The 15,655-nt window shown below is 35.3% G+C and overlaps 1 pseudogene; it reads left to right on the forward strand.

Annotated features, from left to right (window-relative positions):
• The first annotated feature begins 3,798 nt into the window (after nucleotides 1–3,798).
• LOC107001259 lies at nucleotides 3,799–14,825 on the forward strand (annotated as a pseudogene).
• The last annotated feature ends 830 nt before the right edge of the window (nucleotides 14,826–15,655 follow it).

A 15,655-nucleotide genomic window follows, 5' to 3' on the forward strand; every position in this document is an offset into this window, starting at 1 on the left:
ACTATATTTAATAGTGATTCTTGGTTTTGCCAGATTTACACATGGGTTGTGTCAGAAGTTTAATATGTAGCGATTTCTACATCTAAAAGAGATTAACGAAGACATACTAATTTTAATCTTGTTGAGGGATTAGGTTCATAACGAATAATTTAGTTAAGGATGTGCATCTTGCCCATTTTAAATATTAATTTAAGTTCAAGATTTATATGGCACGAAATTTTAAGCAATGACAAAAAAACCTCCTAAAATATGTTAAGCAAGACCGATAAGCTTTTCATGCATATATTATCTTCACACTTAAGGACCAAATAACAATAATAGTACCAACTTTTGAGTACCAAAATCAGTCTGTTCATGCTTCACACAAACTTACAAAACATATAGCAAATTAGTATTTCACGAGACATGGGTTTACACAACCCAAAAAGATAAAAACATAGACTCGTACTTAAATTACAACCCATGGTAACATGACCAAATCATCCCTCAAAATTTCATGTAAATATACAACACAAAATATACAACACATAGATCATGTACAAGTCCCAAGGTTTATACAAAATATATATATGCCTATATGAAAGTGTGATCTTCCTTAAGGCTTTCAAAATATTCTTCTTCAATGACCAACTTCAAGAGTCCTCTTGATCATTCCATACGATAAAAACAACTATGGATAAGCATATAACTTAGTGGTGTAAAAACTATAGATCCGGAGTCGTTAGATTCACCAATTCATCATTCTGAAGTCAAGGGAAGCATGATTGAAATATAGTCAGTAAACAAAGTAAATAATATAGAAAGAGTATCAAGTTGGATATTTAAAGCTCCAAATGTCAATAACGTTCATAATAAAATTTTCCAAGAGGTTCAATAACAAGACTCGCCCAATATATACATCATGTCATCACACAAAGCACGAGCAGGTATCAAGAGGGGTCGACCCCCTGTATCAAGAAGGGTCAAAGCCTAATAAACAAGAGAACCAAGAACCACATTAAAATGGCTTTCTAGTTTGTACTTAAAATGGAAAAATTCCATACTTAAGACAAACTAAAAATCCAAATTGAAGATGGTTAATTGATCAAACAATTCGTACAAGAGGGCGAGTTACACAAGAGGCTTTAACGTCTTAAACGAGAACAACACGACAATGCCAAGTGACAAGAGGTAACCAAGATACCAAGATAAAATTTCAGATAAACCAGCAGGTAATAATAGTACAAGTACAAGTTTATACACAAACCTCAACACTTTAGCAAAGAAATAGTCCAACATGACTTCAAAATTTGAAACTGTAGACCAACCAACGAATGAAGGTCCTCAACTTGTTCAGGAGTACATAAAACCTTTAAAATGCAATTAATAACTTCTTTAGTTCCTAGTATCTCAAAAATGTCGAATTAAATTAGGGTAACCATCACAAGTATGCTTATCCTTTACAAATACGACTATTGCTCCTTGTACAGTGATTATAGTCAGCTTAGTGTCTCATGCTGCAACTAAGATTTGAAAGAGAAAATGGAAAAAATGGACATTATATCCTTCATAAAATATGTCGGTACATCTATTAAACTTGCAAAAAATAAATAATAACCTCAAAATATGTTTTGTGCAAAAGGAGATAATAAAAACACTAACAGTTGAAAAGACAGAATTTCTAATTCAAGAAGTTGGACAGAACTAGTCGTATGTTGTGTCCCATATGTGGAATCCATAACCGCTAAATTAGAGATCTCCATAACCATAAATGTTGTAGAATTACGAATTATTTATCAAAATAATATTTACTCATGGTAAACAAATTTATATTGAACGAGATATGATTAAACTACTAAACACTAACAGTATTAAAATAAATTCTTTATCACTTACAAAGATGAAGTGTGTGTGTCGAATTTCAGCCAAAGGAGCTAGAGTTTCTCTTGATTTTAAAGAAAATATTTTTAGATAATGTTCTTTGGTTCTTATACTTCAAGTTATACAAAATTTACAAGAGGAGGCGTGAAATATATAGCTACACAAATGATCCTCATCACATGGATAGATGTCACAAAAAGGTGCTGCCGAAAACTTGTGTGCTGCCCAAAATGCATACATATACACCTATATGTATATACTTGATGTCAATACTTTCGATTTACTTATAATTCTAAGTAGTCAAATTACATAAATACCCCCATAGAATACCTTAAATTATGATAACACTTATGTTAGGCACATTTAAAATTATCACAAAATTTCAAGTTCCTAAAATGAGAATAAAACACCTTATAGTAATTAACCAATTATGTATCGACATGTAAATCATGGTCTAGTATCTTAGGGGTGTTACATAAGAAGTCATGCTTATGAATTGAGTTATATATGGTGGTGTTCATTGTTAGCTTCTCAATTTTGGTTTTTCTAGAGTTTGGGATCTATCAGAAAGGCTCACCTTCAAGGTAGAGTCAAATTAATTTGTGGGTCGACATTGTTCACTTGTTTCAGGATATGAGGTATATATGTTTTAATGTTGCTATCTTGCGGTGGTTTGGTTTCGCTATGTTGATAATGATATATTGGATGTTATTTTCCTTTATGTATCAGCTCAATTTTTCTTAGAATATGAAGGTTTTTTCATAGTCTCATTCGGTGTGAGATTCATAATTTCATAGCATTTGTCTCTATTGCAACTAACTTTAATCTCCATATTACTTCAATTTTCTCATAGGATCATCTAAAAAAGATTATTGTTGGAGTTTATCTTAGTTTTGTTGCATGTATATGTGGGAAATATTTAGATGGTATTTAAAATTTTTGATAAGGTTACATATTGGAAGAAATCCGTGAAATCTATGAGGTGTTTGGTTTGGAGTTTGAATCGGATAATCCTACTTGTGAGATGTTGGACATTTTCTCTTGTCTTTTGTTCTGATGCGTTCAGTTGAGTTTTTTTAGGGTTAGCGGAAGCACTTTCAAAGGAAAGAGTTAGGTTGCACTTTGAGTTTTGGTGTAATATCGTGGATTCATGTAATTCCTAATAGTCTGAGTTCTCAGTTGGTGTTGCCTGAATCGAGAGGGTATGTATTGATTTGGCAAAGCTAGGGGCCTTGTTTCCTTATCTTTGGAGACCATATGTTCTTTCATTTCCTTGACTTTAGCGGACCAAAGTCCCTTCTTGTGGTATTTAATCTAATGACCCTCGAGGGTCATTTCGATTATTTCACATGTTTTTACCATTTCCCCCTTTCTGTAGCTTCCTTTTGGCTTTGGTGTGGTGCTTAATTTGGTGGAACGCTTCGTAACATGTTTGGTTGGGTTTGGTGCGAATTTCTTACTTTGCAGACTTTAAGGTTGAAAGAGTAAACTTTAGTCAACATCTAGATATTCTGGTGGCGGATTAGCATTTTGTCAGTTTCATTACCTCTGGAAGGTCCATTTTGGTCTAGTGTGATGATTGGTTTTGGTTTCGAGGCTTCCATTTGGAGTTGGTATAATTAGGCATTATAGTTTTTAACTTTTACCTAAAGTTTTACTATGGTAAACTTTCTCAATAAACATGCTCTGAATCCAATTCCATTAGTCTAGTAAGCTCTGTAATGTTGAGTGTGGTATAGAATGACATTTGTTTTAGTTCCCGAGACTTTCAGGTTGAGTTTCTAGATTATGGTGTTTTGTTTGTGTTTCTTTGTTAAGAGTTTGACTCTTTCAACATTTTAATGAAATTTCTTTGGATGGTTGTTTAATTGATTCTGTTGATTCTCAAATATCGTTCAAAGGGGTTTTCACTTTAGGTTTATGTTTTTTGGACTCCAAATGAATTTCGAGGGCTTGTTCGAAGTTTGGGAACATCAAGACAATTTTCTGGTTTCAGCTGCTGGTGCACTCGCTTTTGGTGATCCTTCATCGCTTAATAAAAAAGCACCAGGGGACAGGAGTCGCTTAAGGTGTTGGCCCCTCTTAAGTGTGAGTTGCTTAAGCGACCAGCCCAGTCGCTTAAGCAATGTCCCCGTAAGCAAAATTTTGGCAGTTTTTGCGAAGATCACAAGGATTAAATCTCATTTGTTTCCCTTTTTTGAAACTTCAATTTCTTGAGCTAGGAAGATCTGATTTGGGTTATTCGAGAAGCATCTTGTTCGTTATTAACATTTCTGCGGGTTGGACTATTTGAGGTACATTCTTCTCGAAAGAGGCTTCCCGACCCTCTTTTGTGATCTTTTATGGTGTCTAATTGCATTTGTTGTTTTCTCCCTTTTCAAGCATCGAATTGTGTCCCATCTTTTGAAATATATCTTGTAAAAAAATCAGAACCTATAAATAGAGTCGATTTGAGATTTTTGGTATGGCTCCCACTTTTTCATTCAACTAGATTTTGGTTCCATCTCCAATTATTGCAATTTTGGTGTCTAAATGTATATGTTTGCATTGTGATCAATTAATTTCCAGTGTGGCGGTGATCAAAGGTGATTTAATAAGGAGTGATCTAGTTCAATTTTTTAAAAGCACGCATGTTTAGCTTCAAGATAGGCAACACTTTGCTTGTTCTTTGATTGAGCTTTCTTAGATGATTTTTATCATTTATTGCATGTGAGTAGTGATTATGTGTGGTGGGTTAGGTTTATCTCCCTTATCCTTATCTTTGATTCCTGCCCAAGCCTTTCTCTGTTTAGAATTGTTAAATCCTTGGTTTAATAGTGATTATTTTCTTGTTCCTTAGTTTAGTACTTTTAATCTCCTTAAATTTTTTATTGGTACCTTGTGGGTAGTCGTTGCGATTAGTACCTTTAAATAAGTTATATTTTATCCTTATATTTTATATTTTCATTATGAAGTTGTTCTTAGATTGGGTTTGCTCTACTAGTCGAGGACTAGTTGGATCCCATATTAGTTCTTATACTCTATGAGAAAGATGGTTGATATATATCCTATTTGTGATGGTGAATGTGTTTCTTAGATGCTGGTAATGGCATACATTGCATTGATATCCTCATGCTCATATGACTCACTGTACGATCTAGTGTATGCATTTTTTCTCAACATACTTTGTAGAGTGCGGGGGTTTAACCCGGTTACTTTTCAAATTGATCTTTTATAGAGGGGTTCTACTACATTTACTATTGTACAAATGAATTTGAGGGTTAGATGATCTGGATGGTCTTATATTTTCATATTTAGAGGCATCTGGGATGCATTTACTTTTAGAGATTTTAGGCCTCTGGCATGTGTTCATATTTACTTTACTGGTCTAGAAGTTTCCCGATCTTTCTATACTATTATGGTTATGTTTACTATCTCCAGTCAGACTAGCTGACTCAATGTTCCAAGATCGGGATCAGGAAGGTATACATGGACACTCCGGACTCCCCCACGGATTCCTTTGTTTATGTGGCCCATTGAAAAATAAGAAAGAGGTGTGCATAGGTCCTACCTTGCATTATGAGACTGAGGGGATAGTGTATATATCATGGCACTATTGTACTACTGGTGTTATTTCATAACTCTAATTCACTATGAATTTCATAACACCAACATCATTGATTGATGTGCTTATCTTATAGTCATTAGGGGCCGTACGGATTTAGTTTTTTGTACATGTTCTTAGCACATAGGGCGCAAAAATGTTATTGTTTGATTATTTTCTTGATTTTGGTAGTATGAAGGGTGGTTCTTTTTTTGAAGGTAGATACTGCCCTAGTTCCCCTTGTTTATTATTTAGTGAAGGTTTAGTTTGGAATAGCCATCTTTTCTCTTACTCTATATCTATGATTGTTTCAGATACTATACTTTTGGGATAGTTTGTCTCCCTTTAGTAGGGACTTTTCATGTTTAGGTTGATGGGCTAGCACATCCATGATTCTCCTGTACTTCCTTTATCTGCTTCATTTACTCTTTGTTCTTTGCATAAGTTTGTTTCTTATGTTAATATTCAAGTTGTTCTATTAGTTATATGTTATATATGCTCCTTTCTTACATGTTATTTATGGTTATTTTGTCTTAGGAGCTCTGTCTTCCTATAACTACTTCGTATGGTAGGGCATAATTTGTTCAAACCGAAAAAAACTTGCCGACCTTTTTTTTTAATTTCGATTTCGATTCGATCGATCGGTTTTGATTTTTAATTTTAAAAATTTGGTACTTTGGTTTGATTTTCGATTTTATTTTATTTATTTTTTTAATTAACCGAAAAAACAAATTTATTTGATACATTTATAATTTTAAACAAATCCAATTCAAATGTCAGCCTAATCCAAATGTTAGCCCATTAAAAGGTAAAATAAAAAGGTCACCCAATTTCTGAATAGATAAATGCCTAAATTCACCAAATATGAACCCATTGCACAATCTTCTTGTATCTCGACATTTTGAGTTTGGTCAGTTTTTTCTATTGCCGACTATTGATGTGTGAAGCCAGAGCCCTCAATCCTTAAAATCACATTGAAAATTTATTTCTTTTTAAAATTGATATAATTTAAATTTTAATTTATTATTAAACAAAGGCTCATAAGGATAATACTCAAACCAAAAAAATCAAATTGAAATAAATCAAACCAAACTATAAAAACTGAACTAAAACGAATATATTTCAGTTCGGTTTTGATCAGAATTTTCATCAAACTGCAAACCAAAAGACCGAACTAAATTTCGCAAAACGAACCGAACTAATCGAATGCCCAGTCCTACTACTGAGTTCTACTTGTTTGAACTAATACTACACTTGTACACCCTGCAGATCAAAGTACGGGTTCTAGTCGTTCATATTGGTCTCCTGCGGTGCAGCTGTTGGATTTAGAAATTTAGGTGAGCTCTTGATATTCAGAGTTGTCCCGCTCTCTCTCTATTTTGGACTAGGACTAGTCTTTAATTTGGATACTGAGATAGTATTGTATTATTTTATTATTATTTTACTCTTATTTTTAATAGTTTGTCAAATACCGGTTGATACCAAGTCTTGGGTTAGATTTTGTCTTGATTTGATTCTCTCTTTTATTTTTCCTTCTTATTATTATTTTTTTCTCCCGTGTAGTAGCCCTCAGTTTTTAGTTCCAGGCTATGTGTTAAGCTTACCTACTTGTGGGACGTCGTAGGTACCATCACAATCTGAAATTTTAGGGTGTGACATTAATAAATAATAATTTATGTACTAAATAATACATCTAAAATAATAATAATAATATTTTGTAATCTCACTCATATAAATTTAGTGATGTTTTACCATAGTATTATTTTAATAATATAAGTTATTTGTAGGTATATATGGAAATTTATCTAAGGAAAGTAAATAGGAAAATTTGTTTAAGTATCTCTAGTTATATGTATGATATAATCTATAGATATTTGCAGAACTATACCCCAATTTTAAGCATTATTCAGTCATTCTTAGCAAACTATTTGGACCCATTTTTATACTTCAAAGCTTTTTAAGGAAAAAATTTCAAACTCTTACTTGAAATCTATGGTCAAAAATATCTTTAGAAATATTTTCTTTTTAAAAAATTTGATTCAAAATATAAGAAAACTCTCCATCCACAAATTTAAGCACTATTAAGCCCTTCTCAACGAACTGTTCGGACCCGTTTTTGACAGTTGAGAACTTTTTAAGGAAACTTTTCAAAATATATGATAAAATATATAGTTGAAAGTTTTTTCTTCTTTAAAATCTAATTCAAACAACATATGAACTTCTATAAAAATTTAAAGCATTCTTAATCCCTATATAATCCTAAATTTTGGCTCCTGGCAATGAACTACTTCTACTTCCTTTTCCCAATTATGACGTATTGCACACGAAAGAAGAACCAAACTCTTGCTTAGAATTACCAACGATAGTATAATCACAAATGGAAATCCCATGTTGTTTGTGCGGAAAAACATTGATTTTTGATGCATTTCATATTAAAAATTAGTCCAAAATTTCCACACAATATATATGGTCAAAAAACGAGAAGCCTTGTTATGTAGCACAAGTACTTCATCTTCCCCTTATTGAATTCCAGTGTTTCTTTTTAGTTACTCTGTCACACCTCAACAAGAATCTAAGCTTGTTGATGAAGCGTGGAGGAGTCATGGTTTCTTTCTTGTAGAGAACCACAGAGTTTATGCCAATCTCATCTCCAGTGTTCATCGTTACATGGATACATTATTTTACATGCCTCTCTCTGAGAAAACAAAAAGCTCAGAGGAAAATTTATGTGCATTGTGGCAATGCCAGTAGCTTTACTAGAAGGTTTTCTTCAGAGTTGCCTTGGAAAGAGACTCTCTTTACGATACTCTGCAAAACAAGACTCATCACACATAGTTGAAGAGTATTTCCAAAGGTCATTGGGTGAAAGTTTTAACAATCTCGGGTATGGCAAATTTACTATGTAAGTACTCTCTTTCAATTTGTTTGTCGAACTTTTCTTTTTTGTATCTTTCAAAAACATGTTTTTTTTCCTTTTTTGGCTAGATAAGTTTAAGACCACTAAACTAAATGATATTCTTGTACATTCTACTTATGTTTTTTCTAAAACTACTGTATTCAAAAGTCTTTTTTTACTTTTTTAAACTTCATGTCAAATCAAAATCAGAAAAAAAAAACAAATTGAAAGAAAAAGAGTATCTATTTTTTTATATAAATGAATTAACCTTTTTTAACTTTAATTACACAGGAATGTTTATCAATAATATTCCAATTCCATGAGTACACTTTCTCTTAGGGTCATGGAACTCTGACGGATAATCGTAGATGTACACAAAAACAACATTAAAGAGTTTTTTGAATAAAATTAATTCAAAATGAGACTCAACTACTATCCCAAGTAACAGAAACCAGAGCTCACCTTCGAAACAAGATGTCACTATGATCCAACCCCATTAACAGTTCTCCATCAAGATTGCATTATTGGACTTCAGGTTTTTGTGGACAACAAATGGTATTCCATCCCTCAAAATTTCAATAGATATGTGGTTAACATAGCCAACACGTATATGGTATGAAAAATTACACACTTGTGTTAGGATCGAATTCATGCACACACACTTTATGAATGAAGAATACAGGAACTTTCAAGAAAAAGAGATGAGAGATCTAGAGAGAGAAAGAGAAAACCTAATATTTCGTGGTAAAACCCCGTGAGTAAACTTCCACGGCGGTGGGGTATATTTATATTAATAAATCCGAGTATTTTTTTTACAGAGAATAAATAGTAAAGCCTAAAAAGTTATATATATTAATCAGGCTCCACAACCTAACAATTCTCCCACTTGGAGAATGATTCAGTCATTCAAAAATTACATTCTCAAAAAAAATCTCTTCATTATCAAAATCTTTACCGCACCGCAACATCTGTAGCAACAACGACGGAAGACCAACCGAGGTTTTGCATAACCCCAGTTTCCCAACATCGACACATTTCGTCAACATGTCTGTCGGGTTCTTTGCACCCTCTATCTTCTCCAAGCTCATATCACCATCCTCCACTACCCTGAGAGTGAAATGGTATCGCCTTCTGATGTGCTTTGTTTTCGAATGATAGACTGGATTTTAAACAACTGTATGATATTCTGGCAATCTGAGTAAAGAATCTTCTCACTCTGCTTCTTCCCCAATTCCTCCAGATAATCTGCCAGCCATATCATCTCTTTCCCAGCTTCAGCTATTCCCAAATATTCAGCTTCAGTAGATGAAAGAGAAACACACTTCTGAAGCCTGGACATCCAACTCACTGTTGTTCCACCTATGGTGTAAATTTACCTGGATGTACTCTTGCTCGAGTCAACATCCCCACCAAGATCAGCATCCAAAAAAACCCTGTAGAGTCACATTGCCTTTGCCAAAACAAAGTGAAGTACTGGATGTACCTCTCAAATATCTCAGAAGCCACTTCACAGCTTCCCAATGCTCTTTCCCAGGGTTCGTCATGTACCTGCTAACAACTCCCACTGCATGTGCTATATCAGGTCTAGTGCAGACCATAGCATACATCAAACTCCCAACTGCTGAAGCATATGGAAGAAGTGCCATATGATCACGCTCCTCGTCTGTCTTGGGTGACTGCTCCTTTGACAATTTAAAATTATATGCCAATGGATTATTCCTGGGTTTAGCATCATTAACCCTGAATCTGCTCAGCACCTTCTCAATGTACAACTCCTGAGATAGATTTAAAGTTCCAGTAGATCTATCCCGAGAAATCTTCATTACCAAAATCTACTTCGCTGGACCCAAATCTTTCATCTCAAACGCTGCAGACAACCTTGTCTTCAGATTGTTAATCTCCCTCATACTAGATCCTGCAATCAACATATCATCCACATACAAGAGTAGAAAGACATATGAATCAGTGTATTTCTTGAAGTAACAACAAGGATCCTTTTCATTTTTGCAGAATCCACTCTTGGTCATGAAGGAGTCAAACTTCTTGTACCACTGCCTTGGTGCTTGCTTTAGTCCATACAAGTTCCTGGTGAGCTTGCACACCATGTATTCCTTGCCTGGAACCACAAATCATTCTGGTTGCTATATACAGATCTCTTTGTCCAGATCTCCATGTAAAAATGTTGTTTTTACATCCATATGCTCTAGATGCAAATTTTCCGATGCAACAATACTCAACAGAATTCGAATAGAAGTTAATTTTACAACAGGAGAAAATGTTTCAACATAATCAATACCTTTCCTTTGTGAATATCCTTTAACCACTAAATGAGCCTTGAACCTTCTTTTGCCATCTGGCTCAGTCTTGATTTTGAACAACCACTTGTTCAGCAAAGCTCTCTTCCCTGCAGGTAACTCAGTAAACACCCATGTGTCGTTCTTCTCAAGTGACCTCATCATCCATGGCTTGCTCCTACTTGATCTAATCCTCCACCTGTAGGCCTCATCAAAAGACTCTGGTTCCCCCTCATCAGTCAGCAATAGATAGTGTAATGAAGGTAAATACCTATCTGGTGCCCTCATGGTTCTGGATGATCTCTTTAACACCTGCTCATGTGTAACTTGCTCCACTTCAGATTCTTCAGTAGGAGTTGGTTGAGTATCTGGTTCAACATCTCTGAGGTTACTCTTCTCCAACTCAACCTCAACTCCCACTTGCTTTGCAATCTCTAGAACCTTCTGCTCTCTGTCCTTGTACAGGGTAGACTCATCAAATGTCACGTCACAATATCTCCGGATCTTTCTGTTCTTGTCATCCCAAAACCTGTAACCAAACAAATCAGAACCATAGCCTATGAAGTAACACTTCACAGCCTTGGCATCAAGCTTGTCTCTCTTTTCTGGATCAACATGAACATAAGCAGTGCAACCAAAAGTCCTCAAGTGTGAGTACTTGAGTTCTTTTCCTGTCCACACCTCCTCTGGAATCTTGAACCCTAAAGTAACTAATGGTCCCCTGTTGATCAAGTATGCAGTTGTGCTCACAGCATCCGCCCAAAATGTTTTGGGCAGCCCACAATGTACCCTCATACTCCTTGCACGTTCATTCAATGTTCTGTTCATCCTCTCAACAATTCCATTCTGCCTTGCCTTACCAGGAACTGTTCTCATCAATCTGATTCCCTCAGCTGCACAGAATGCCTTGAACTCTGATTTTTCATACTCTCCTCCATTGTCAAACCTTAAGCATTTGACTTTCAAACCGGTATGATTCTCAACTTCAGTTTTCCACTTCTAGAAAGTTGCAAACACATCAGACTTATGCTTCAAGAAGTAAACCCATACCTTCCTGTTGAAATTATCCATGAATGTAACATAGAATCTGGATCCTCCAGGTGATGATACTGGAGATGGTCCCCAAACATCTATATGGACCATTTCCAACCGCACTTTCTTTGGCTCTCTAGGAGTCTTTGTGAAGCTTACTCTTTTCTGTTTGTCCATAACACAGCTCTCGCAAAGACCCATATCAACAGAATTCAGACCCTCTAATGCTCCTTTTGCAACCAGCATCTTCATTCCTTTAGCACCCATGTGTCAAAGTCTGTTGTGCCGCAGACATGAACCGGAAGCACCTTCAGCAACAGTGGGCATGTTAATACACCCTGCATTGGTGTACAAGGTTCCAGATTTGGTGCCACGAGCTACTAGCATAGCACCTTTTACAAACTTCCACGAACCATCCTAAAATCTTCTGCATATCCCGTGCTATCCAACTGACCAACAGAGATCAGATTTTTCTTGAGCTCAGGAATATAGCTGACATCCTCCAATGTCCACTGGTTTCTGGAGGTGGTCATTATGCAAACATCTCCCGTTCCTTCAATCTCCAAGGCTTTATTGTCAGCAAGATACACCTTTCCAAAATTTCCAGATTTGAAATTTTGGAACAACTCCTTGCTTGTAGACGAATGGAAAGATGCACAAGAATCCAAAATCCATTATTCAACCGGGTTGTTTACACTAAGGATTAGAGCATCCCCAATGTCCTCTGCTAAATTTACAGATTTATTGTCATCTCCAAATTTCTGATTTTGTTTCTTCTTTGTCTTTGTATAGTTCGTCGGAAAATGCCCTTTTTCTCCACAGTTCCAACAAGTCACGTTTGATCTGTTCAGGGATTTTCCTCGATTCTTTGATTTTGATCGACCATGTTGATTTTGGTCTTTCGTCTTACTTCTCCCCCTTCGGTAAACGCTGAGAGCACTGCTCGATGAATCTCCCACTTCTCGTTTGTGAATACTTTCACTAAGAACAACATCACAGATTTCATCAAACTTCAGTTTCTCAGATCCACGAGAACTGCTAATCGCATCAACAATAGTATCCCAAGACTCGGGCAGAGATGACATCAAAATCAACGCCTTAATTTCATCTTCGAAATTAATATCCACAGAATTGAGTTGACTCACAATCATATTGAACTCGTTTATATGATCAGAAATTTATCCATTCTCAGACATCTGTAAATTGAACAGTCTACGCATTAAAATATAACTTGTTCATTGCCGATGGTTTTTCATACATGTTTGATAGTGCCTTCAACAGACCGGACGTAGTCTTATCCTTCACGAATTTCAACCGGATCAACCCTAGAGCCTGGAGATCCTTAAGGTTCCACTTCTCCTCCGTCATGGATTTCGGCTTCACCCCGGTCAACGGTTCGTGAAGATCTTTCTGGTACAGATAATCTTCGATCTGCATCTTCAAGAAACTGAAATTGGATCCATCAAACTTCTCAATTCCAAGCTTTGAACTATCCATCTTCAGTGATCATGTTGAATCTCCTTAGCTCTGATACCAGTTGTTAGGATCGAATTCACACACACACACTTTATGAATGAAGAATACAGGAACTTTCAAGAGAAATAGATGAGAGATCTAATGAGAGAAAGAGAAAACCCAATATTTCGTGGTAACACCCCGTGAGTAAACTTCCACGGTGGTGGGGTATATTTATATTAATAAATCAGAGTATTTTTTGTTACAGAAAATAAATAGAGAATAAATAGTAAAGCCTAAACAGTTATATATATTAATCAGGCTCCACAACCTAACAATTCTCCCACTTGGAGACTGATTCAGTCATCCAAAAATTACATTCTCACAAAAAATCTCATCATTATCATCATCTTTACCGCACCGAAAAAATCTGTAGCAACAACTACAGAAGACCAACCGAGGTTTTTCATAACCCCAGTTTCCCAACATCAACACATTTCATCAACATGTCTGTCGGGTTCTTTGCACCCTCTATCTTCTCCAAGCACATATCACCATCCTCCACTGCGCTGTGAGTGAAATGGTATCGCCTTCTGATGTGCTTTGTTTTCGAATGATAGACTTGATTTTTAACCAACTGTATGGCACTCTGGCTATCTGAGTAAAGAATCTTCTAGCTCTGCTTCTTTCCCAAGTCCTCCAGATAATCTGCCACCCATATCATCTCTTTTTCAGCTTTAGCTATTGCCACATATTTAGCTTTAGTAGACGAAAGAGAAACACACTTCTGAAGCCTGGACATCCAACTCACTGTTGTTCCACCTATGATGTAAATGTACCCGAATGTACTCTTGCTCGAGTCAACATCCCCACCAAGATCAGCATCCACAAAACCCTGTAGAGTCACATTGCCTTTGCCAAAACAAAGTTAAGTACTGGATGTACCTCTCAAATATCTCAGAAGCCACTTCACAGCTTCCCAATGCTCTTTCCCAGGGTTCGCCATGTACTTGCTAACAACTCCCACTACATGTGCTATATCAGGTCTAGTGCAGACCATAGCATACATTAAACTCCCAACTGTTGAAGCATATGGAACAAGTGCCATGTGATCACGCTCCTCGGCAGTCTAGGGTGACTGCTCCTTTTAAAATTTAAAGTGATTTGTCAATGGATTAATCCTGGGTTTAGCATCATTAACCCTAAATCTGCTCAGCACCTTCTCAATGTACAACTCCTGAGATATATATTAATCAGGGTCCACAATCTAACAACTTGAACTATAATATAAGGTAATGTATTATCTATAACATGCAAATAATGTAAACAGAGTCAATTTTTAGACAAACAATACATTTATAGGTGAAAAATATTATAAGACATTTACACATGATGGGCAATGATATACATTATGAATTCTTAGTCGTACAACATGAATATAACATATTTGGTATTTGGCATACAGGAGGTTCTATCAAATGGTAGATACAAAAATTGTTTGCTTAGAGTAGTGGTTAAAAACTAGACTCTTAGAAAATAACTTTCGTTCTCTCTTTGTCCACACAAATATAAGGTGGTGAATCCACCAACTAAATTGGTGGACTACAAAAAACCTCAACTATATCCTGACTTCACATGGCCTGCTCTCCTTGAGTTTACTCAAATGCATCATAGAGCTTATACCAACACTATACAAGCTTTCTAGATGTAGCTTCAAGACAATAATGCAGAAGCTTAAGAGCTATACATATGAGGTTTAATATTGAAGTCCTTGGAATCTTTTTTTATATCTGTTGAATCTTTGATTTATAACTACATATATTTTTGCTACAACACTTCAATTAAGTTAGAGACCTAGGATTTTGGAGTTGATTTCTATTTCAGTCTTGTTTTTAGTCTGTAAATACTTGTGTTTTGTTAGTTAATAAAATAATGTTTTGTATTGCGATAAAAAAAATTATCCTTCAAGTTTTCTTCCATTCTTATTTCTGTGCATTTCTTTTCTTTCAAAAACTGATAGTTGTGATTTAGAGCTATTTTTCTGAAGGAACGTGTGAGTATAGTTGGATTTCGAAAATAGGTTTTTTAAGAATGACTCATGTGTTTTTGGTAATGAAAATTACCAATTATGACTTTTGATAATGGAAATTTACTAGAAGGCCCTTAATAAATTTGTGGAAGAGGATTATGAAATTAATCCTCTTCAAATTAATCCCACAATAGTGAAAATCACGAATTACATGGTAAAGAAAATCATGAATTCCCGGCTAAAGCAACTATGTTTTAGTCTCAACCCATTATTTTCAAGAGAATTATGTTTCTCATATCACCAAATGAAATTTCGAATTATCTAAAGAAAGAATATGTTGGATCCTGGAGGTGAAGGAGTTCGAATTATAAAAAATGAAAGACTCCAATAAAATCAATGAATGCTCTGATAGATTCTTTTGCTTTATAAACAAGGTAAGATTTCTAGGCATTGGGTCCGAAAAGGTAATAAATAAATATCAGCACAAGAAGCTAAAGGTTGGTTCA

The sequence above is a fragment of the Solanum pennellii genome, chromosome 10 (genome assembly GCF_001406875.1).
Source record: "Solanum pennellii chromosome 10, SPENNV200".
NCBI lineage: Eukaryota > Viridiplantae > Streptophyta > Magnoliopsida > Solanales > Solanaceae > Solanum > Solanum pennellii.